Raw genomic sequence first — 21,741 nt, forward strand, 5'->3', positions numbered from 1 at the left:
AGCCCTGGGGTCAGACCCAAACTGCCCCAGTGGCTCCCCTCCCGGCCACCTCCCGGGGCAGGAAGCCCCCATTCCCGACTGTCACCAGTGACTGCACCGCGTGGGAGCCCCTGTGGGGAGAAGACACCGAAGCTGCCGGTTCTCCCCCTGTGACATAATAGGAAATGCGTATTTGGTCTCTGCCCCCAGTTCCTGGCACGGAGCTTGTAAAACCTTTGAAATTCCCTGATAGAGAGGAGCATCTGTTGTTCTTTATAGTAAGCCCCTTTCCACCGCACTTGAGTTTATGCTAATGAGGGCCTCTCGGAGGCCCCGACCTCCTGGGAGAAGAGAGGGACTAGAGATGGAGATTGAGTTCTGACCAGTGATTTAATCAATCCTGTATCTAAGGAGTTAATGGCACTTGCATAAGCCCTAAACCAAAGGGTTTGGAAAGCGCCTAGGTTGGTGAACACGTGGAGGTGCTGGGAGTCTGGCATCCCTGGAGAGGGTTTGGCAGCTCCACGCCCCTCCCCCACATCTTGCCCTCTGCCTCTCTTCCATTTGGCTCCTCCTGAGTTGTATTCTTCCTAATAAAGTGATAACAGTAAGTAAAGCACTCTCCTGAGTTCTGCGAGCCGTTCTAGTGAATTATGAAACCCAAGGCTAGGTTTTGTGGGAACCCCTGATTTAAGGCCGATGGGTCAGAGGTAAAGGAGGCCTGGGCTTGTGGTTGGTGCCTGAAGAGGGGGCAGTTTCGTGGGACTGAGCCCTTAGCCTGTGGGGTCCGCACTGACTGTGGCAGTTAGTTAGTGTCAGAAGGTGTCCACAGAGAAGTGGACAATTGCTTAGTGTGGAAAACCTACATATTTGCTATCGGACGTGTTGTGAGTACGAAAAAGCGTTTTACCTTGTACCCTCCACCCTGGGCTGCCCTTTCCTGCCTGGCCTTGTCAGAGCTTGGTGCCGCTGCCCCTTCCCCACCTTGCAGGGCCCATGTCTGCCCCAGGTACCCTCAGGGCCCGCTCTGCCTCCACACCTTAGCAGTGCAGAGTGAGGGCGAGGTACAGACAGAGTCGGCAGCGGGCACCTTGGGCATTTACAATCACCATCACGTGGCTTGCGGGTAGGCGGCTTTTCTCAAAGTCTAATAACCCTTAAAGGAGCCCTGAACCAGGGAGCCTCTATATTTCTTTCCCCTTACCCTGGGAGGTAAGAGGTTAACGTGGCCTCAGAGGCCCCGCTGCTGTGCCTTCCCAGGAGGGGGCATGGAACAAATGAGTCATCAAGGACCCAGCTCAGCTCAAGGAGGACGGGGGAAGGGGCAGAGCCCTCTAGCTCTTGCCTCCGTGCGCTGGGATTCCCGGGTCCTTGCCCCCACCCCCAACCTGGGACAGGAGGAGTTCTGCGGGGCTGCCAGGGAGGTGGGCTGGGCAGTGGGTCCCTCAGATTGGCACTGGCCCAGAAACCTGTTCCCAGCTGAATTGGCCCATAGTGACCCACAGCTGATGCTTCAAATAAAACGACTGAGAAATTGGAGCAGGACTCGCTTGCTCCAGTGTGGAGCCACGCTGACTGCTGCATTGTGCCCGAAACTGCGGGGAGTCCAGCTCTGAAGGTGGCTCCTAGCAGGGGCCTGAGCCGTCCTCGGTGTCCCAGAGCCAGATCAACCTGGGTGTGAGTTCTGGGCCAGGGGCTGGTCACTCAGCATACCTCCCCCAGCTCCCTACTTCCCAACCCAAGGTAATAGAGGTCTTTTTTTTTCTTTTAATGACGAATTTCAAATACCCCCCACCCGCACGTCAAAGAGTATAATGAACGTCGAAGTCCCCATCAGGGTTTTCTGTTTCGTTTTGTTTTCCTGGAGTATTTAAAACCAAACCCCAGACATTGTGTCATTTTACCTGTAAATACATCAGTGGGTGTCTCAGTGGATGACGGTATTGTTTTCCTTTTCATGTAACCGCTGTGTCCTTATCACATCTAAGTAAGTTAACAGTAATCCTTAATGTTATAAATGTCTAGTTTATGTTGTCTAAAACTATCTTTTTAGAACTGGTTTGTATGAGTTGGGATTCAGGGTCTACACGTTGCGGTTGGCTGTTGTTTGGAGGAGACCCTCTTGTTGAGCTGAGCTCCGGGGAGATCTTACTTTTGTCTGCAAATTGCTCAGCCTTCCGCTCCACCCTGCGTCCCAGGTTGGCCCCACTGCTGCCTCCTCTGTGGACCAGGGGCGGCCCTCGGAGAAATGATCCTGAGGCTCTGGGCCAGAAGCAGCCGCCCTGAGGGTGCTGAGTGGCATTAATCCAGCTCAGCGTGCCAGGTGTGTGCCCTGTTGTGCACCTACTATGCGTCATGCCCACCCTGCGGCTGGCCGTAGCGGGTACGGGGGGAAGCAGCGGCTACCCTCGTACCCTCAGCCCGGCAGGGGGCCGTCTGGCCTCTGGGCCCCTGAGACCCGAGAGCAGGGGGTTCCTGGGGTGGAGTGTGTGGGGGGGAGGGGTTTAAAAGCTGAGGCGGGGATGATGAGGACAAGAGACAGAGTCTGTTCCCGAAGGGCAGGTAGGAGGGGTGACCCTGGGAGGCAGATGGTGTCACCCCCTGGAGACAGTGGGAAGATGGTCCTCCCGGCACATTGAGGTGTCCCTGGCCAGATTTGAGGAGGGCACCACCCACTGCCAGTGCCAGCCTGAGCCCGGGGGCGTCTGTAGTGGTGAGGGGGCCGACGTCACTTTCTCTGTCCCCGCAGGCATGTCACTGCCCAGGTAGCCTAGGATGCTGTTTTGTGGCCTGTGTCCTTGGAGCCTGGGAACTTTCTCTCGGAGGCCCCATCTCGTTAATCTGCAGTGTCTGCCCCATAGTCGGTATCAGGAAATACGTGTGGGCGGGTTAGATGGAAGGGCAGGAGAGAGAAGAAAATGTCCTGAGCTACTTTTTCCTGTCTTCTCTCCCGCTGTGAACGTCAGCATTCTTCTCTTAACCAAGTTAGGAGTATGAGATCATGTCTAAAGCAGGTGGGGGCTCCCCAGGAGGTGTGGCCTCCTTAACACAGGCTGGACCGATGCCCAGGAAGGTCCAGGGCAGCGACTCCTGGGCAGGCCACCGACCCCTGGCTTAGAAGAGCATCCCTAGAACCTTCCGGACGTTCTGCTGAGAGCATGGCCAGCTCCAGCCCCACGGAGGGACACAGGGCAGGAAGGGCAGGGACTCCTGGGGGTGGGGGTGGGGGGGAGATTGGGGCTGATTTTCTGGGAGGCGGGCATACCACCGGCACAACGGCGCTCAGACTCAGACAAGGGCCGCTGGCCAGGAGACCCAGTTCTAAGCCTCATCTTTTTGTTTTATCATCAAAGGTTTGTCATAAAGTCTGGAAGGCATGTTAGAAACAAGGAAGCCAGCTGGTGGTATTTATTAAGACTCCTCCTCTGTGCTGTGCCTGTGAGCAGGGTTCCAGGGAAAATGAAAATCAGTTTCTGCAACTGAGGTGTGGTAAATTGTGTTAAACCAATAAGACGTTAATGTTTGGGTAAATCGGGTGCTAATGGCATCTGACTGCAGGCCCAACCAGGCGATGCATTTTACCTCCTCATGTTACTTAATGTTAGTGGCGTCACCGGCTAACAGCCGGCTGGCATGGGGCTGGCAGCTGAATCAATTACCGGCAAACACTAATTTAGAGCATGCTCAATTGGCTGTGTAAGCAGGTCCCAGTTCACATTTGCCACAAGGAGATTAATAACGTGATGTTTTTGACGGTCTGGGACCTTAACTGAAACGACGCTCTCTTTCTCTCCAAGCTGTGAACGGGGCATTTCGGGCCCTTTCCCGGCAGCTCCTGTGGGGAGTGTGGGAGTCATTTAACAGGCAGAGGGGTCTGTGAGGTATACTAGGGGACAACACGGCGTTGTCCTCCTCCCTCGGCTGGTGTCCTTCTTGGCAGACAACCGGACCGCATCTGGAGACCCCTGTCAAGGCCTGGGTTTCCCTGTGCTCCATCACAGGCATCAGCCCACAATAAGAGTCTCCTGTTTTCTTTGTTTTTTTTTTTTTAACATCTTTATTGGAGTATAATTGCTTTACATGGTGTGTTAGTTTCTGCTTTATAACAAATTGAATCAGTTATACATAAACATATGTTCCCCTATCTCTTCCCTCTCGCGTCTCCCTCCCTCCTACCCTCCCTATCCCACCCCTCTAGGTGGTCACAAAGCACCAAGCTGATCTCCCTGTGCTATGTGGCTGCTTCCCACTAGCTATCTACCTTACGTTTGGTAGTGTGTATATGTCCATGCCACTCTCTCACTTCTTTCAGTCATTTGTTAATGCTGAACTGCACGGCTGGGCTACTCCGTGCTCAGAGTCGCCTTGCTTTTTTCTCCCCTTTGGCCGGAAGGAGCGAGTCAGGAATCCGTGTGTTCAGTGTGGCCACTGGGCCCGGATTGGGGGCGGGGAGACAGGGCCAGGCCTGAGGGTCTTCTCCCCAGGGCTGCAGGGTGGGGGTCTCCCCCCTACAGACAAGCCCCCACTACTCACACCACATACCACACACACACACACACACACACACACCCCACCACACACCACACACACACTCCCCACCACCCATACCACACACACACACACACACACACTCCCCACCACCCATACCACACACTCACACACACACACACACACACACCCCACCACACACCACACACACACTCCCCACCACTCATACCACACACACACACACACACTCCCCACCACCCATACCACACACTCACACACACACACACACACACCCCACCACACACCACACACACACTCCCCACCACCCATACCACACACACACACACACACCACACACATACACTCCAAACCACACACACACACACTCCCACCACTCCCACCACATACCACACACACCACATGTCCCACATCACATGCACATACCACACACTCACACACAGATTCCATCCGAGCCACATGGTGCTGGTTCAGTGGCTTGATCGGTGGTTGATTTTTCAGATTATCCACCCAGGGAGCAGGCTGCAAAAATCCTTGCTGTGTTCTTGTTAAAAAAGCCTGTTTTTTTGTTTTTCCTGAGGATTAGAAGATTTAACTGTAGTGAGGGTAATTGGAAGGTGGGAGAGTTTACAGGAAACCCTGCACCCCTACTAAGCCGTGGTGATTGTGTCTGCAGCGAGCGTAGGTGGGTGTGTCCGACCTTTTCTGTCTCTCCCACCCAGGCCTCCGCAGCACAGCTACCCCTGAGCCCACCCCTCACCCTTTGCATTGCCACCCCACCCGCTTCTCGGCTGGACCAGCTTCTCTGTCAGATCTGCAGGAGCTGCATCTCCTGCTCTCAGGTTAGCATCCTCTTCTTTCTCTGCCCATCCCTCCTGGTACACTGTAACCCCTGCGGGGCCGTCTCTTAGACGCCTGGGCCTGCGTGGCCCTCCTCTCACTCTGGGTCTCTCTCTGCCTGGCCTGCTGGGTGTGGTGGTCAGACATGGCCCTGTGTATCTCTGAGCACCCCCATGGGTCATGCTGGGATCCAGGTGTCATTGGTGATGCACAGCACCAAGAGGCCCTTATTACTTCCCGCTTTCCTGGAGGTCCTGGAGATGTTCCCTGGAGTAGTCCAACGTAATCTGGTTTCAACCTAGGCAAGCTTGGGCCTCAGGGAGACTGCCCTCAGTTATCTACCTCAGGAAGGTGCTAGATTTTGCCTGGGGCCTTTGCGGCAGGTCTGGGTCCAGGCAACCACTGAGACCAGAGCCCCTGGGTAAGAACAGCTGTGATGGGCCCTCCTCCATGGTCCTGGTCACCGTCTGGGCAGTGAGTGCCCCGCACCCTCCACAGCAGGCATGTCACTCACTCTCACCGGCCACTTTGAGGGATTAGGCTGCGGCCTGGCCTGCTGAGACCCCCAGGTCTGGGTGTGGCCCAGCCGGCTCTTTGCCTCGCGTTGCGTGGCTGGTGCGGCTTTCCTGCCAGCATTTCCTCAGCGGTTGCCAATGAGCCACACACGGCCCACCACGAAAGAGTCAGGAAACCCCCATCTGTTTGGTGCACCCCTCAGGAAGGCAGCCCATGAGTCCTGCACCCCGCCGCACCTCGGTGTATTTGAGCTGAGCCCTTTCTGACAGAAGAGTCAGGGCCGTCTTGGGTGGAGAATTCCTGGGGTTTTGAGCAGGCTTTACCTCATCCTGGGCCCCCCGATACCAGGCAGGGCAGGTCCTATGTGCCCACCCAGCCTGCTCTGTCTGCAGACCTGACATCAGAGAGGAGAACCAAGAAGTTCTGCAGAGCCCGGTGTCTGGGAATGTAGCTGGGTCTTAGGGGTCGTGGGGATCTGTGGCTTAAAGCCCGGATAGCTCATTTTGCTTAAAAAGTAACTGAGGGGCTTCCCTGGTGGCGCAGTGGTTGAGAGTCCGCCTGCCGATGCAGGGGACTCGGGATTGTGCCCTGGTCCGGGAGGATCCCGCATGCCGCGGAGCGGCTGGGCCCGTGAGCCATGGCTGCTGAGCCTGTGCGTCCGGAGCCTGTCCTCCGCAACGGGAGAGGCCACAACAGTGAGAGGCCCGTGTACAGAAAAAAAAAGAAAAAAAAAAAAGTAACTGAGAAATGGGCACATTTAGGACATAAACTAGCGTGATATCCAGCCAGAAAGCTGGGCAAAGAACCAGAGGGAAGGACTTCCTGCAAATGTGCACTCTGGTTGATGCAGCCCTAATTAGAGCTTTTGGGGGGCAAAGCCAACAGAAATAGACCTTTTCTTTTCAGATGCCGGGGGGAATTGCCCCTGGAGAACCCATTAGGTAATAGTGGTGCCAGCAGGCATCTTCATGGATTTGTCTCTAGTGTTTCACCATTGAAAGTGGTGCTGTTGATCTTCGATAAATATTTATCGTAAGTTTAAGGAAGTAGTGTCTTCTTCCTGGCTTACTAGGAGATTTTATCAGGAAAGGATGTTGAATTTTATCAGCCTTGTGTGTCCGTGTTTTAAGCAATTAATAAACTTTTGACTTTAGAACAGGTTCAGATCACAGAAGAGTTACAGGAATATTACAGACAGTTCTCTTTCTTCCCTGTTGTTAATGTGATTGTGATACATTGTCACCACTCATGAACAGTGTTTTTTTGTTTTTGTTTTGTTTTTTTGTGTCTGTGTTGGGTCTTTGTTGCTGTGTGCGGGCTTTCTCTAGTTGCGATGAGTAGGGGCTACTCTTCGTTGCGGTGCGCGGGCTTCTCATTGCGGTGGCTTCTCTTGTTGCAGAGCACAGGCTCTAGGTGTGTGGGCTTCAGTAGTTGCAGCACACAGGCCTAGTAGTTGCGGTGCGCTGGCTCTAGGGTGCGTGGGCTTCAGTAGTTGCGGCACATGGGCTTAGTTGCTCTGAGGCATGTGGGATCTTCCCGGACCAGGGATCGAACCCATGATCCCTGCATTGGCAGGCGGACTCCCAACCACTGCACCACCAGGGAAGTCCATGAACCGTGTTGATATGTTATTATTATCAAAAGTCCATACTTATTCCACTTTCCATAGCTTTTACCTAATAACCTTTTTCTGTTCCAGGATCCCACCCAGGATCCCACATTACATTTCGGCTGCCCTGGGCTGTGGCCAGTTCTCTGACTTTCCTTGTTTTCAGTGACCTTAACAGTTTTGAGGGGTACAGGTCAGGTATTTTGTAGACCGTCCCTCGGTTTTAGTTTTTCTGATGTTTTTGTCATGGTTAGATTGGAGATATGTGTCATTGGGAGGAGGACCCCAGAGGTAAAGTGCCACTTGGATATCTCATTGTTTCAAGGGTACAGGTTAGTGAACTGACTTATCATTGATGTTGACCTTGATCACCTAACTGAGCTGGTATTTGTCAAGTTTCTCCACTGTAAACATACTTGTTTTCCCCCTTTCCATACTGTATTTTTCAGAAGGCAGAATACACAGCCCACACTTAAGGAGTGGGGAGTTATACTCTATCTCCTTGAGTGGGGAATTATCTACATACACTATTTGTAATTCTTCTATACGGAAGATTTGTCTCTTGTCTCCTGTTTATTTATTCAATCGTTTATTTATTTATATCTGTATGGACTCATAGATATGTATTTTATACTTTGGGTTATACACCAATATTATCAATACATTATTTTGTTGCTTAAATTGTTCCAGCTTGGCCACTGGGGACTCTTTCACACAGGCTCCTGTGTCCCTCTGACACACTGCATAATTTTGCTTTTTGAACACTTCCTTAGTTTCTGGCACTGCAGGCTGCTCCAGGCTCATCTTGTATATCCCTTGCTCCAGCCCTTGAATCAGCCATTTCTCGGAGGAGCTCTCGTTCCTTTTGTTGGATCATGGTATCAGATACCGAGATTGGGCACTGGGTGTTCCTTAGATTAATTTTATGACTAGACTTCCTGGTGCAGAGCCAGCCGGGCATCCCCGGCACACCCTACTTTGTTGTGGTGGATTACTACTTTAATAAGCTGCAGGATCGAAATGGGGAGGCAGTCCACTTTAGAGGTTAGGGCACGGTCTCTAGAGACTGGTGTCCTGGGTTTGGGTCCCAGTTGCGCCACTTACTGTGCCTCAGTTTCCTCATCTGGAAGAAAGGATAATAATAGCACTTCGTACGATAGTCGGAGGATTTGGTGAATTAATATATGTATAGTATGTAGAACAGTATATCTAGTAAGCATCATAATGATTATTTTATGTATTTATTTATTTAACATCTTTATTGGAGTATACTTGCTTTACAATGGTGTGTTAGTTTCTACTTTATAACAAAGTGAATCAGCTATACATATACATATATCCCCATATCTCCTCCCTCTTGCGTCTCCCTCCCTCCCACCCTCCCTATCCCACCCCTCTAGGTGGTCACAAAGCACTGAGCTGATCTCCCTGTGCTATGCGGCTGCTTTCCATGAGCTATCTATTTTACATTTGATAGTGCGTATATGTCCATGCCACTCTCTCACTTCGTCCCAACTTACCCTTCCCCCTCCCTGTGTCCTCAGGTCCATTCTCTACATCTGTGTCTTTATTCCTGTCCTGCCCCTAGGTTCTTCAGAAACATTTTTTTTTTTTAGATTCCATATATATATGTGTGTTAGCATACGGTATTTGTTTTTCTCTTTCTGACTTACTTCACTCTGTATGACAGTCTCTAGGTCCATCCACCTCACTACAAATAACTCAATTTCATTTCTTTTTACAGCTGAGTAATATTCCATTGTATATACGTGCCACATCTTCTTTATCCATTCATCTGTCGATGGACACTTAGGTTGCTTCCATGTCCCGGAAGCAACAATGTCCATGAACATTGTGGTACATGACTCTTTTTGAATTATGGTTTTCTCAGGGTATGTACCCAGTAGTGGGATTGCTGGGTCATATGGTAGTTCTATTTTTAGTTTTTAAGGAACCTCCATACAGTTCTCTATAGTGGCTGTATCAATTTACATTCCCACCAACAGTGAAAAAGGGTTCCCTTTTCTCTACACCCTCTCCAGCATTTATTGTTTGTAGATTTTTTGATGATGGCCATTCTGACCGGTGTGAGGTGATACCTCATTGTAGTTTTGATGTGCATTTCTCTAATGATTGTGATGTTGAGCATCCTTTCATGTGTGTGTTGGCAATCTGTATATCTTCTTTGGAGAAATGTCTATTTAGGTCTTCTGCCTGGTTTTGGATTGGGTTGTTTGTTTTTTTGATATTGAGCTACATGTAAATTTTGGAGATTAATTCTTTGTCAGTTGCTTCACTTGCAAATATTTTCTCCCATTCTGAAGGTTGTCTTTTCGTCTTGTTTATGGTTTCCTTTGCTGTGCAAAAGCTTTTAAGTTTCATTAGGTCCCATTTGTTTATTTTTGTTTTTATTTCCATTTTTCTAGGAAGTGGGTTAAAAAGGATCTTGCTTTGATTTATGTCATAGAGTGTTCTCCCTATGTTTTCCTCTAAGAGTTTTATAGTGTCTGGCCTTACATTTAAGTCTTTAATCCATTTTGAGTTTATTTTTGTGTATGGTGTTAGGAAGTGTTCTAATTTCATTCTTTTACATGTAGCTGTCCAGTTTTCCCAGCATTACTTATTGAAGAGGCTGTCTTTTCTCCATTGTATATTCTTGCCTCCTTTATCAAAAATAAGGTGACCATATGTGCATGGGTTTATCTCTGGGCTTTCTATCCTGTACCATTGATCTATCTTTCTGTTTTTGTGCCAGTACCATACTGTCTTGATTACTGTAGCTTTGTAGCATAGTCTGAAGTCTGGGAGCCTGATTCCTCCAGCTCTGTTTTTTTTTTGTTTTTTTTTTTTTGTGGTACGCGGGCCTCTCACTGTTGTGGCCTCTCCCGCTGCGGAGCACAGGCTCCGAATGCGCAGGCTCAGTGGCCACGGCTCACGGGCCCAGCCGCTCCGCTGCATGTGGGATCCTCCCGGACCGGGACACGAACCCGTGTCCCCTGCATTGGCAGGCGGACTCTCAACCACTGCACCACCAGGGAAGCCCTCCAGCTCCGTTTTTCATTCTCAAGATTGCTTTGGCTATTCGGGGTCTTTTGTGTTTCCATACAAATTGTGAAATTTTTTGTTCTAGTTCTGTGAAAAATGCCATTGGTAGTTTGATAGGGATTGCATTGAATCTGTAGATTGCTTTGGGTAGTATAGTCATTTTCACAATGTTGATTCTTCCAATCCAAGAACATAGTATGTCTCTCCATCTCTTTGCATCATCTTTAATTTCTTTCATCAGTGTCTTATAGATTTCTGCATACAGGTGTTTTGTCTCCTTAGGTAGGTTTATTCCTAGGTATTTTATTCTTTTTGTTGCAGTGGTAAACGGGAGTGTTTCCTTAATTTCTCTTTCAGATTTTTCATCATTAGTGTATAGGACGTAATGATTATTTTGATGTTATTTTACTGGCATTGTATATAGGTTCAAAATAGGGGATTGAGGTAGACTTTTTTTTTTAACTTCTTAGTCATATTTTAAGATGAGAGTTTTTGAGATCATGATCTGGGAAGCTCTCACGTTTTTCCATTTTTTGGAACAATTTAGAAAGCATAGGGGCTGTCTGTTCCTTGAAGGTATAAAGAAGTCTTTTGAAGCTGTCAGAACCTACTGTTACTTTGGGGAGAATTTCTTTGATACCTTTTCAAGTTTTTCCTGGAAAATTTTTGTTTTCATCAAGAATTTTAAACTTCTTAGAACCGAGTTATCAATTTTACTCTCTTAATTTTTAAAAATATGTGCTCTAGGGAATTCCCTGGCGGTCCAGTGGTTAGGACTTGGTGCTTTCACTTCCCCGGGCCCAGGTTTGACCTGTGGTCAGGGAACGAAGGTCCTGCAAGCCACACGGCGCGGCTCCCCACCGCGCTAAGAAATTCTCTATAACTGTAGTTGTACTTCCTTTCTCATTCCTAATATTATGTATTTGTGTTCTTTTTCTGTTGATTAGCATTGCCAGAATTATACCAGTTTTATTGGTATTTTCATAAAATCAGTTATTAAATGTATTTATTGGTTCTGCTTGTCTAACTCATGGATTCCCAGTTTTATTATTGATTTCTTTCTCCCCCCTTCCTGACCTTGTTTTGAATATCCATCTTTTAACTTGTTTAGTTGAATCTTAGTTTTTTATTTTTTCCTCTTCAGTAATAAGTGAATTTTAGCTAATATCTTTTTTAATGCTGCTTTGACCATATCCTAAGAGGTTTTGATTGATTTGTTTTTTAACCCAAGAAACGAACTAAGAGCATTTCTTTTCATTTCTAGGTAGATGTGTGGTTTGTTAACTTTTTATTATTAGTTTCTGGTTTTATCACCTTTATAGTGAGAGATTATAGTCTATGTAAATTTTGAGATTTTTCTTTGTGGCCTATTTAGACATATTCTTTGTCAATCTTTTATGGAATACTGGAAAATGTTTATTTTTTAATAAACAAAAGTAGAGTGTACTTTGGCGTACATGAAATCAGATTTCTTACCTTATTCCAGTCCTCTGCCTCCTTCCTTATTTTTGTATATTTAGGATTAAGAGAGGTGGTTTGATGAATTCCTCTGCGTGATTCTTAGTAGCTTTTGTTTTATTCATTTCCATCCCAAGTTGTTTGACGTATAAAGGTTGATGATTAAGACTTTATTGTGACATTTTACCTTTTTACAGCTTTTAAGAACCATTTTGACCTAATTAATCCTTTTTATCTTGAATCTGACTTTAACTGATACTGGTTTTGCTATTAAATGTTTACTTTTGTTGCATTTTCCTGGTGTATCTTTGCTTACTCCTTTATTTTGAATTTTGTTCATTGGTTGCAGTTTACTTGTTCCAAATTGAGCCCCTCCCAGTGTCAGGAGGGCCATTCGCGTCTGTGGTGATGACCAGCATGTATGGTTTTTCATCCAGAGTCTCCTTTGGTGCTGTCTGGTTTTTGTTCTGGCTTTGAAAGAAAATTTTTTTTTGTCGTTGGAAAGTTGGTGTTAAGAAGTTAATCATTTTAATAACAGCTATTTAGATGTCACTGTCTTACTGAATCCAGTGTGAACCCCTATTTTGTACTGCGTTTTCCCTTTCCTCTAAAGCATTTAATTTGACTCTGCACATTGGAGAGTCCTTGTGTTGACTCCTATGTGAAGGAGGGCTTTACTGGGTATTTGATCTCTGTTCTATGAAAACGTTCCCTCCATTGTTGCTGGAGATCTTAAGCCAATCATATTCTTTCTCTTTTGTAGGGAACTTCTAATTTTCTTGCCTGATGTTTTTAGGACTTGAGCACAGTAGTATTTCCCGAGTATCTCTCTCGGTTCTGTGCTTCAGCCATGCTTTGGGAGTCTTGGATCCCACTAGCCTCACCAGCTGGGTGGGAGGCCCTGGAGGTGGCTCCTTGAAAAGTGGCATGAGTTGGGCCTCGTGTTAGCCGACAGCTCTTCAGCCAGGCAGCGCAGGTGGGTGCGGAGGGCAGCACAACTCAAGTGGCAAGACTCAGATCAGGTGTATTCTGACCTAAGCCAGTGAAAGGTAGAGCAGAGAAGCAGTCACACCTAGACACAGAGCAGACGAGGTGGAGGAGGACACAGCCTGTTGACTGTGATCCAGGTGACAGCTCCGGTGATGCCAGCAACAGCTCTGTGGAGTCAGGAACAGCTGGGCCACCAGCCAGGACAGGCCAGAGGCAGTGGCCGCGTGCACACTCAAGTGAGAATGTCACACGCTCTGTATTTCCTGTCTCTTGTCCCGCTGGTCACTCCCCAGGGACAGGCATTTATCCCCTTGGGTCATGTTTTCTGAGACCTGTAATTATATATCGCATCACCCTGGACAGATTTCACTGCCTGGTCTCTCTGTGACTTCCTTCTCGGCTACAGGAGCTAACATGGTGACCCATTGGGTGCCAGCAGCTGTGTAGACAGGCCTGGGGTTGTCCCTGCCTCGGGGCTCTCCTCTTTTCTCTCATAATCCCCACTTCTGCGTCGGTGGAAAGTTCGCAAGCTTGTCTTCTCATTCACTTCCTGTGACCCCCTTCCAGAAGCTCTGCTCCTCCCTTATTACGCTCATTTATAACTTGGCCACCGCGTCTGTGGTCTTAGAGAGCCCCTTCCATCGTGGCCCCTTCTCCATCCATGACTGCTGGCTCTTGCCCTTCAGATGTGCTGACCCTGTGGAGCCCATAAAAACGTGGGCCAGAGACTCTTAAGTTGCCTCCGGTTTCCTGAAGGGAGACATGCTCTGGCTCCTTCTGCACATTGAACGAGAGCTGTCTGATTGACCCCAAGATGCAGGGTGCCGCTGAAATGGCTCAGGCCCAGAAGAAAAGGAGAGGAGGGTTTGGGTTGCCTGTGGATTCACTGTCAAGTTGAGCCACCCAAAGGAGCTCAGAAGGAGGAGGGCGTGAGCCACACCGGGGGACAGCAGGCCTCGCTCTCTGGCAGTGGGAGACATCTCCCCTGCACTGGCTCCCTGGCTGCTGCTGGAGCTGGCTTTGGCCACAGCCCATTAGCTGGCCTGCCTTCCCCCGGGGGCCCTGGTGAGAATGGGCTGCAGAGCCTGTGGCTTTCCAGAAGCCTCTGTCAGGTTAGGGTCTTGCGAGGAGTGCAATCTCTGGTGTCCCTACTTCTTACTCCCCAGGAGGAATTTTCTAGCAAGACAAAGTCCAGAGGTTGTAAACTGGTGGGTAGCCTTTGGGCTAGACCCAGGGCATAAGCAGTGTTAGTTTGACCCACACAGTGGAAATTTTTGGCTTGTTTTGGGTTGTTCTAAGTCAACAGTTAAAAATCAGGAGACTTCTCTGGGTTTCCCTAGATACTGAAATTGATAATATCCTTGGGCTGAAACTCCCATAGAGCAGCAGCCGAGTAGCCTTCGGGGCACATGCTGGAGGCCCCACCCCTCCCTGATGCCTCCCCCAGGACTGAGGCGGACCCTTTCCACCACCTTTTCTCATGGCTCTCATGAGATTGGTTCTTTCGTAGTTGAGAAAGATTTCTCATACCAGCGTCTCTATCAAAAGAAGGAAAGAGGAAAACTAGTCAAAAGGGTCATGTATTTCAAGAAACATGGGAGTGCTGTGGGGAAAATAAAAGGACTCTTTCTCATATTTTGTGTGTAAATCTCTGGTCAGCTTCACTCCTTTACAGGTTACCTGCCAGGTGCCCCTAGGCCTCTGAGCTGGTACTGGCCCTCACCCCGACCCTGGAGTGGCTTTTCTGCTTTTCCGTACAGGAGGAGCCCCATGGCAGATAGGAACGGGTGAGGATGTGGTGTGTGGGCCAGGGGCCCATCTCGGAGGGCAGTCTGCCCTGTCTGGGTCCGATGGTCAGAAAGCACTGCTCTGGGCCGCGGGAGCGTCTGGTGAGGAATTATCCTGTAGGAGCCGTTATTTCGGTTTGGCCCCAGAACAAGCAGACAGTTGAGATTTTGCTGCAAGGTTTGCTGCTGGTTTTTAGAAAATTCTCATCCAGACCTATTACATTCTGGTGCAGAAAGATGCTCCCTGTGGGAGCAATTATTCTGGGCTGGGAGTTTTTCCCTCCTAGCTCTGAATTCTGTAGATGTCACGAAGGGTTTAGTCCAGGAACTCTGAAAGCCCATTCCCGTATCTGCTAGCAGGCACGTATGCTTTTAAAACCCGGAGGTTATTGATGGTGGAACCACAGAGAGGGTTTCCCACTTAGACGTTTCAACAACAGGGGCTGCTCTGAAGCCACAGTTGTGTCCCACACGAGCCCCCCCCAGGCCAGGCCGGCCTCTGTGCCCTGCACTGGGACTCTGGCATGGAGGGTGGGCCGTGTGGGCCTTTGAGCTTCTACGGTTGTCAAAGGGGCTGCCACGGTCCTGGCTGCGGCCTCCTCCTCCCACAGCGGCCCCAGAACAGGGTGAGGAAGGGTGCAGGGTCAGGTGGACGGTCAGGAGATGGGCTCCTGCAGCTCCCGTGGACCCGGGACTCTCCGCACACTGTGCTTGAGGCTCAGAAGAGACAAGGATGTCCAGGAACCAGGCTGCTTCTGCCTGGCTGGGGGCCATGTCCGGTGTTGGTGACAGGCCTCGGGCCAGGGGTCTGGGCTAGCATGTCGTCACTGTGGAGTGTCCTGGGTTCCTTCAGGCCCCAGTACTGCCATGACCCAAGTCCCTTCCTGTTCCGTTCTTCTCTGAGCAGAATAAGACGACGGCCCCTGCCCATGGGTGCAACCCTGGCCACAAAGGCTGGCATCTCCCGGCCAGCACCTGCGGGAACCTGGTGTGGTTACTGCTGCTCACAGACCCAGCCGGCTGCGTTTATGTTAATTCCACTGTTCCGTTAGAAAACCCAGTTCTGTGGCAGCCACGTCTCCTTATCCCCTTCTGCTCCAGCATCATGCAGCTGTGCCTTCCCCCGGGGCCATCCTCCATGAATGTGCCACACCCCCGCCAGCCAGGTGGCCTGCACTTGTGACAGCATTTTGGGTCCCCTCGCTTGTGAGTGCGGTCCCCTACCTTCTGTGTCTGGGCCTGAGGTGGGGCTGTTCTCATATCCTGACCTTGAGGAGTGGCACTGTGGCCTGCCTGGCGGCTCTCCTGGGTGTCCTGGCAAGGGCCAGATGCTCTATAGCCATCCCTCCAGCCTGGGGTGACTGGGGCTTGTTGATGGAGAGCTATGCCTGTCTAGCCCCTCGCACAGTGGATGCCTGGTGGCTGTTAGGGTCAGGGCCTGGCTGGGCTTGTTTTTGCTGTGTTTTGGGGTTTTTTTTTTTTTTTAACATTTATTTATTTTTAAAATTTTTGGCTGCGTCAGGTCTAGTTGCAACACACGGGATTTTCATTGTGGCCCGTGGGCTTCTCTCTAGTTGTGGTGCGTGCATGTGGGCTCCGTAGTTGTGGCGTGTGGGCTTAGTTGCCCTGCAGCATGTGGGATCTTAGTTCCCCGACCAGGGATCGAACCCGTGTCCCCTGCATTGGAAGGTGGATTCTTTACTACTGGACCACCAGGGAAGCCCCTGTTTTTGCTGTTTCACTTTATCTTGCTGCTCATCCCAGCAAGAGAAGTGGGGTTTGACTGCTCGACCTGGAACTGGGCTGGTGGCTCTGGAGATGGGCACCCTGGGTTGGGGAGGCTGGCATTGGCTGGGCCCTGCCCCCTTGGGTGGTGAGTAGCCCTTTTGTGGGGTAGGGATTCCTTGGGAGAGAGGTACCAGCTGCAGAACTGGGGAAAGAGGGTCCTCCTGGGGCACCTCGTTTGCAAATGGGGTACCGTGTTGGTCCCACTAGCCACAGCCAGTTGGCGTGTGTCCCTGGGGCCCTAGGTGACATTCTGCTGAGGGGTAGGAAGGGCTTGACTGAGGCATGGGCAGCTGGTGCTGGCTGCAGCCGGACAAGTCACTGTCCCGCAGGTGAAAAGGCACAGGAAGGAGCGTGCAGGTGCCTGCGTGAGTCTGGGGTCCGGCTGCCAGCACAGCCCGTCCAATGAGTGTGGTCGGTGCCTTTCTCCCCAACGTGGGGTTACTCAGAATAGGCTCTACGCAGTCCATATATTTTCGGCATGAGCTGGAGTCTTTGAATCATTTATCTTGGCAGCTCTTCTTGAAACTGGAGAAAGGTAAAAATTCGTCTAGGTGCTGAGAAAGGAGCCTGGAAGAAAAAAGTGCCTGGTGGCTGCCGTGATGGGTGGCGTGCTTGCAGACGGTGCTGGTGGCTCAGAGATCAAACAGCTGAGAAATGGCTTCCCAGGAAGAACTCAGAGAATTCTAAGTAGGTAATGAGTAGTGACTTTCTTTTGATTTACGGCAAGACTCGGCAATCAATCTATAATGCTTTGAAGAGGAAAGAGATGAATCTCCGAGAGGCTGCAGCCTGGATGGTTCAGACTGGCAGCCCTTCCTTGGGGTGGGAGTGGGGGTGGGCGCCAGAACTTCAGCCAGGGGCGGGCTGGGTGTGGGGCTCTGCATCTCTCTTCGGCCATGAAGACACAGGCCCCTCGTGGCAGGCAACAAAGCTATGGCTGGAGCTAGCCTGGGGGAGTGGCTCCTCATGTCCTCTCTCTGGCCTCTGAGGTCTTGGCTTTGACCCTGGTGGGACTCTGGTTCAGCTTTTAGGTCATGGGCGATTCAGGCTCTGGTGGTTTGTGATCACAGCCTCCCTGAGAGCGTCTGGAGACCTCTCATCCTTCTGGCCTGAAGGTGTCTGTGTATTAGTTTGCTAGGGCTGCCATAACAAAATATCACAGACTGGGGGCTTCAGCGATAGAAGTTTATAGTCTTACAGTGTTGAAGCTGGAAGAGACCAAAATCAAGGTGGGGGCAGGTTTGGTTTCTCCTGAGGCCTCTCTTCTTGGCTTGCAGATGGCCACCCTCTCGCTGTATCCTCACATGGTCTTTCCTCGGTGGGTGCACATTCCTGGTGTGTCTGTGTCCTAATCTCCTCCTCCTATAAGGATGTCAGTCAGATTGGATGAAGGTGCCCATAATGGCTTCAGTTTAATTTAATCACCCCTTTAAAGGCCCTGTCTCCATACCGTCACATTCTAAGGCACTGGGGTTAGGGCTTCAACATAGGAATTTGGGGGGCACACAACTCAGCCCATGGGAGTTCACCGCTGACATTCCAGAGGGGAAGATAGACAAGGAGGAGAGTTATCAATACATGTGGTGATAAGTTGGAGTCCAGGAAAGAACAGGGAGTGACGGCCCAGCGCGACCCTCGCACCGAGGCTGAGAGGGGCTGAGGAGCCAGCCCGGCACTGACCCACCTGGCAAGGGGCACAGGGACCAGGGCCCGGTGGGTAAGAGAGGAGCGGGTGGCAGGCCAGGTCTCAGTGAGGCACCCCTTGGAGATGTCTGTGATTGGCGTGACTTAACCTGCTGAGGCTGTGGCTTTAGGTGACAAGTGGACAGAGGCGGCCACAGGCGGGCAGTGAGGAGGTGGCAGGGCCGTGAGAGGAAAGGATGGGTTGGAGGATGTTTGAGGCTGCAGCTGGAGCTGAGGGCTTGCTGAGGGATGGCACGTGGGGGTGAGGGAAGAGAAGGAATGGTGGGAGTCCAAGGCTTCAGACTTGCGGCCTCGTGGTGCCGAGCCAGGCAGTGCAGGCCGAGTCACGCTTCCCCGACGCCCCTCGCCTGTCCGCTTACAGGCAAGTCCGGTCCAGGCAGCTCCGGGTGCCGCGCTTCCAGACTGCTTGCTTCTTTTTCTCTCGCCTCCTACCTCCCAGCCACTGTAGTTCCGCCCTGAAACAGAGGCTCTGCCTCAGGGCTGTGCTTTTATGACATCCGTGCGTTTGGATGGGAGAGAGCTCCCTAGGGACCTGGCTCTGCACTTTCATTCAGGGCCTGGCTGTATTTCATGTCCCTGCCTTAAGTGTGTGTGGGGTGTGTGTGTGTGTGTGTGTTGTGTGTAATGTATTCGTGTGTGCTGTGTTTGTGTGGAGGGGTGTGCACACCCATTAAGCACGCCCCCTCACTCTGCCTGCCTGAAAGTACACAGGCCCTTGCAGGTCCCTTTAGACCACGGGCAGGAGGTGGAGTGGGCCAGACAGATCTCTAGAGGGACAGAGCCATTCGTGGGGCTGACGACCAGGTGGAGGAGTGAGGAGGAACTGGGGCAGTGGGTCTGGGGTCTTCGAAATGATCTGTCAGTGACCTGTGCGGACAGGAAGGTGGTGGTTCTCAGGGAGGGGCAAAGGGGCTTTGGGGATCAGAAGTTCTTGGTCCAGCGTGTAAGACACAAAACCCCTGAGGCCGGGGTGAGTTCCCTCAGCTGTTCGTTCCTCTTTCAGCCCATTCTTTTGTTCTGCAAGCATTTATTAAGCACAAACTATGTGCCAGACACTGTTCTGAGCCCTGGGGATCCAGCAGTGAAGGAGGCCCTTTACCCTGGAGCTAGCTCTGGGAGAGGGAGGCCATGGGCATTGGCCAGGCGGCAGCCCCTCAGCTGTTTCCAGAGGCCTGGGCTTTTCCCCCTTCTGCCATCAAATAAGGGTACGATGCATTTCACCCTCACAGCAACCTTCTGCACGTAGGCACAATTGACTCTTTTATAGGCAAGGAAAGTGAGGAACAAAGAGGCTGAGTAACTTGTCCAAGGCCATACCATTGACAAGAGGCCAATCCATTGAGCACTTGACCTTCGCCGTTCGGCCATGGCGACCTCTGGCCAATGGATGGGGGCCTGCTTCTTTCATCCTGGCAGCGATCATTGTACAGTGCAGGGTGCCAGAAAGGCCCAGGTGTCTTTTATGGGAGCTCTGATTTTTTAAATTACCTCTGCAAATTTAAAATGATAAAGACCTATCACTTTATGAATTATGATGACGGAATCGGGGTGGGGGGGAATCTGGCCAACCAGGAAGGAAGGGGTTCTGCCTCCTAAAGTGGAAGAAATGGCGTCCTGAAGTGCCTAAGAAATGGCAGGGCGTTCAAACCCCCCTCCCCCCCACCCCACATCCTGGGTCAAGGTCAGTCTCAACCAGGAAGCCCAGGGGCCATTGTCTAGAGGCTAGGGTGTGGCCTTCAGAGGTTGCTCCAGCCTCTAGAAACATTCTCTGTGGCCCTTCAGAGACCATGGAGCAGGGTAGACATGCGGGAGGGGGCAGAGGTCACCAGCAGGCAGAGGTCACCAGCAGGGATGGACGGTTCTGGACTGCAGACAGGGCAGAGAGAACAGGCCCTGCCTCAGGGCCTATGGCGGCCTGCTACGTAGCAGGTGCTCAGTAAATGTTCCTGAGGAAGAGGAGGACTCCGCAGGCTCCTCACTCAACCCTTGGAGGATTCAGGGGCCAGGAAGTCTCCAGGCCAGCTGGGGCCAAAGTCGTGCATGTCAGAGCAAGATCACATCACACCCCCACCCCACCCCACCCCACCCCACCCCACCCACAGCCATGCCCTCTTCCCGGCAGCCTCGCTTCCTGTGGATGTGGTCGCTGGCCCTGGCGAACCTGACAGCCCAGTGCTTATCGAGGAATTGGGTCTGCGCCCCTGCGCTGGCAGATAAGAGGCGTGTTGGTGTCGCAATGAGGCGCAGTCGTTCACAGGTGGTCTTGAGGCCAGAGAAAGGCCGGCCTCGCCAGGAGGATGTTCATACGGCAGGCTGTCCAGGTCACCTCCGCAGGCCTGGGACAGCCAGAGCTGACCTCGCTGGGCTTGGCGGAGCCTACAGAAACCAGCTTCACTGTCCCTTCAAGGCCAGGATTTTCCAAAGTCATTTCCAGATATAGTCCTTGCGGTGAAAACTGGCTCAGAACTACGTTTAGCGTTTTCCGTCGCAGAGCATTCTGATTTGACCATTCAGAGGGCTCGCCGGTGGGGGGGGGGGGGAGCGGAAGCCCTCTGGACCCTCCCGCTGGTCTTGGCCGAGCCGGCTGACAGATGCCCCCCACACACCGCCTGTCCTTGGCCAACAGGCCACCCCTGGGCCCGTCCTGCCCGCTGGCCAGCAAGTACTGGCTCATTCCCGGCTTGCCTGTGCCAGTTGGTTGGATTACAAACATTTATTGGGGGAACTACAGGTGCCAAGCACTGTTCTAGGAGCAGAGAGACAGAACAGAGGGAAACCTATCTGCGAAGCTCTAGAGGGAAGAGAAACAAAATAAGTAAAATGTACAGAATATTCGATGGTGACAAATACTATAGAAAACGGAAAACCGTGAAAAGTGATAGAGGGAGTCCTAGGAGTGATCTGCGATTGTGAGTTGGGTGGCATCGCAGCCTCGCAGAGAGGTTGGGTACGACCCAGGGGGGCTGGGGGCCGAGCCCAGGGGTGGCAGAGGAGAGGAGCAGTGCAGAGGCCCGAGGGGCAGAGACGAGAGGGCCGGGGGGTGAGGGCCGAGGGGCGACAGGTCGGGCAGCGGAGGAACTGATAATGGAGAGTAGCCTTTGGCAGCTGTGCTGAGCAGAGACAGCAGTGGGGCAAGGGCGGCAGGCAGCAGCAGTCCCCACAAGGAGGCCCCTGCACTGGTGAGAGGTGACAGGGCCCCAGTCTGGGGTCAGAACGTTTGAGGGGAGAAGCAGACAGGTTCTGGGTGTATTTTATGCTGGACCAGGTGAACCTGAAGGCTCAGAGGTTATCGTGGAATCTGGTCCTGTCTGATTTGGAATGTAGAGCCAGCAGGATTTGTTGTCAGATCAAGGGTGACTGCAGGATTTTCGACGTGAGTACCTGGAAGGATGGACTTGCTATTAAATGATTGGGGTCGGGGGGAGACTGGCTAGAAGAGTCCGGACCACCTGTGCCTGGGGAGATTGAGGCAGCAGAGGGGAAAGGTTCATCTCCAGCCAGGGTCACCCCTCTTGTGAC

The 21,741-nt window shown here is 51.4% G+C and overlaps 1 protein-coding gene and 1 pseudogene across 2 annotated transcripts in view; both read left to right on the forward strand.

The window, feature by feature from the left end:
* PEPD (peptidase D) overlaps positions 1-21,741 on the forward strand; it is a 114,774-nt gene that overhangs the window by 46,121 nt on the left and 46,912 nt on the right. The window lies entirely within an intron of this gene.
* LOC149744620 (uncharacterized) lies at positions 2,335-8,815 on the forward strand (annotated as a pseudogene).

Source organism: Delphinapterus leucas, chromosome 20, assembly GCF_059928025.1.
Source record: "Delphinapterus leucas isolate spDelLeu-1000000601 "Yukka" chromosome 20, BTC_Dleu_Yukka2, whole genome shotgun sequence".
NCBI classification, from domain to species: Eukaryota; Metazoa; Chordata; class Mammalia; order Artiodactyla; family Monodontidae; genus Delphinapterus; species Delphinapterus leucas.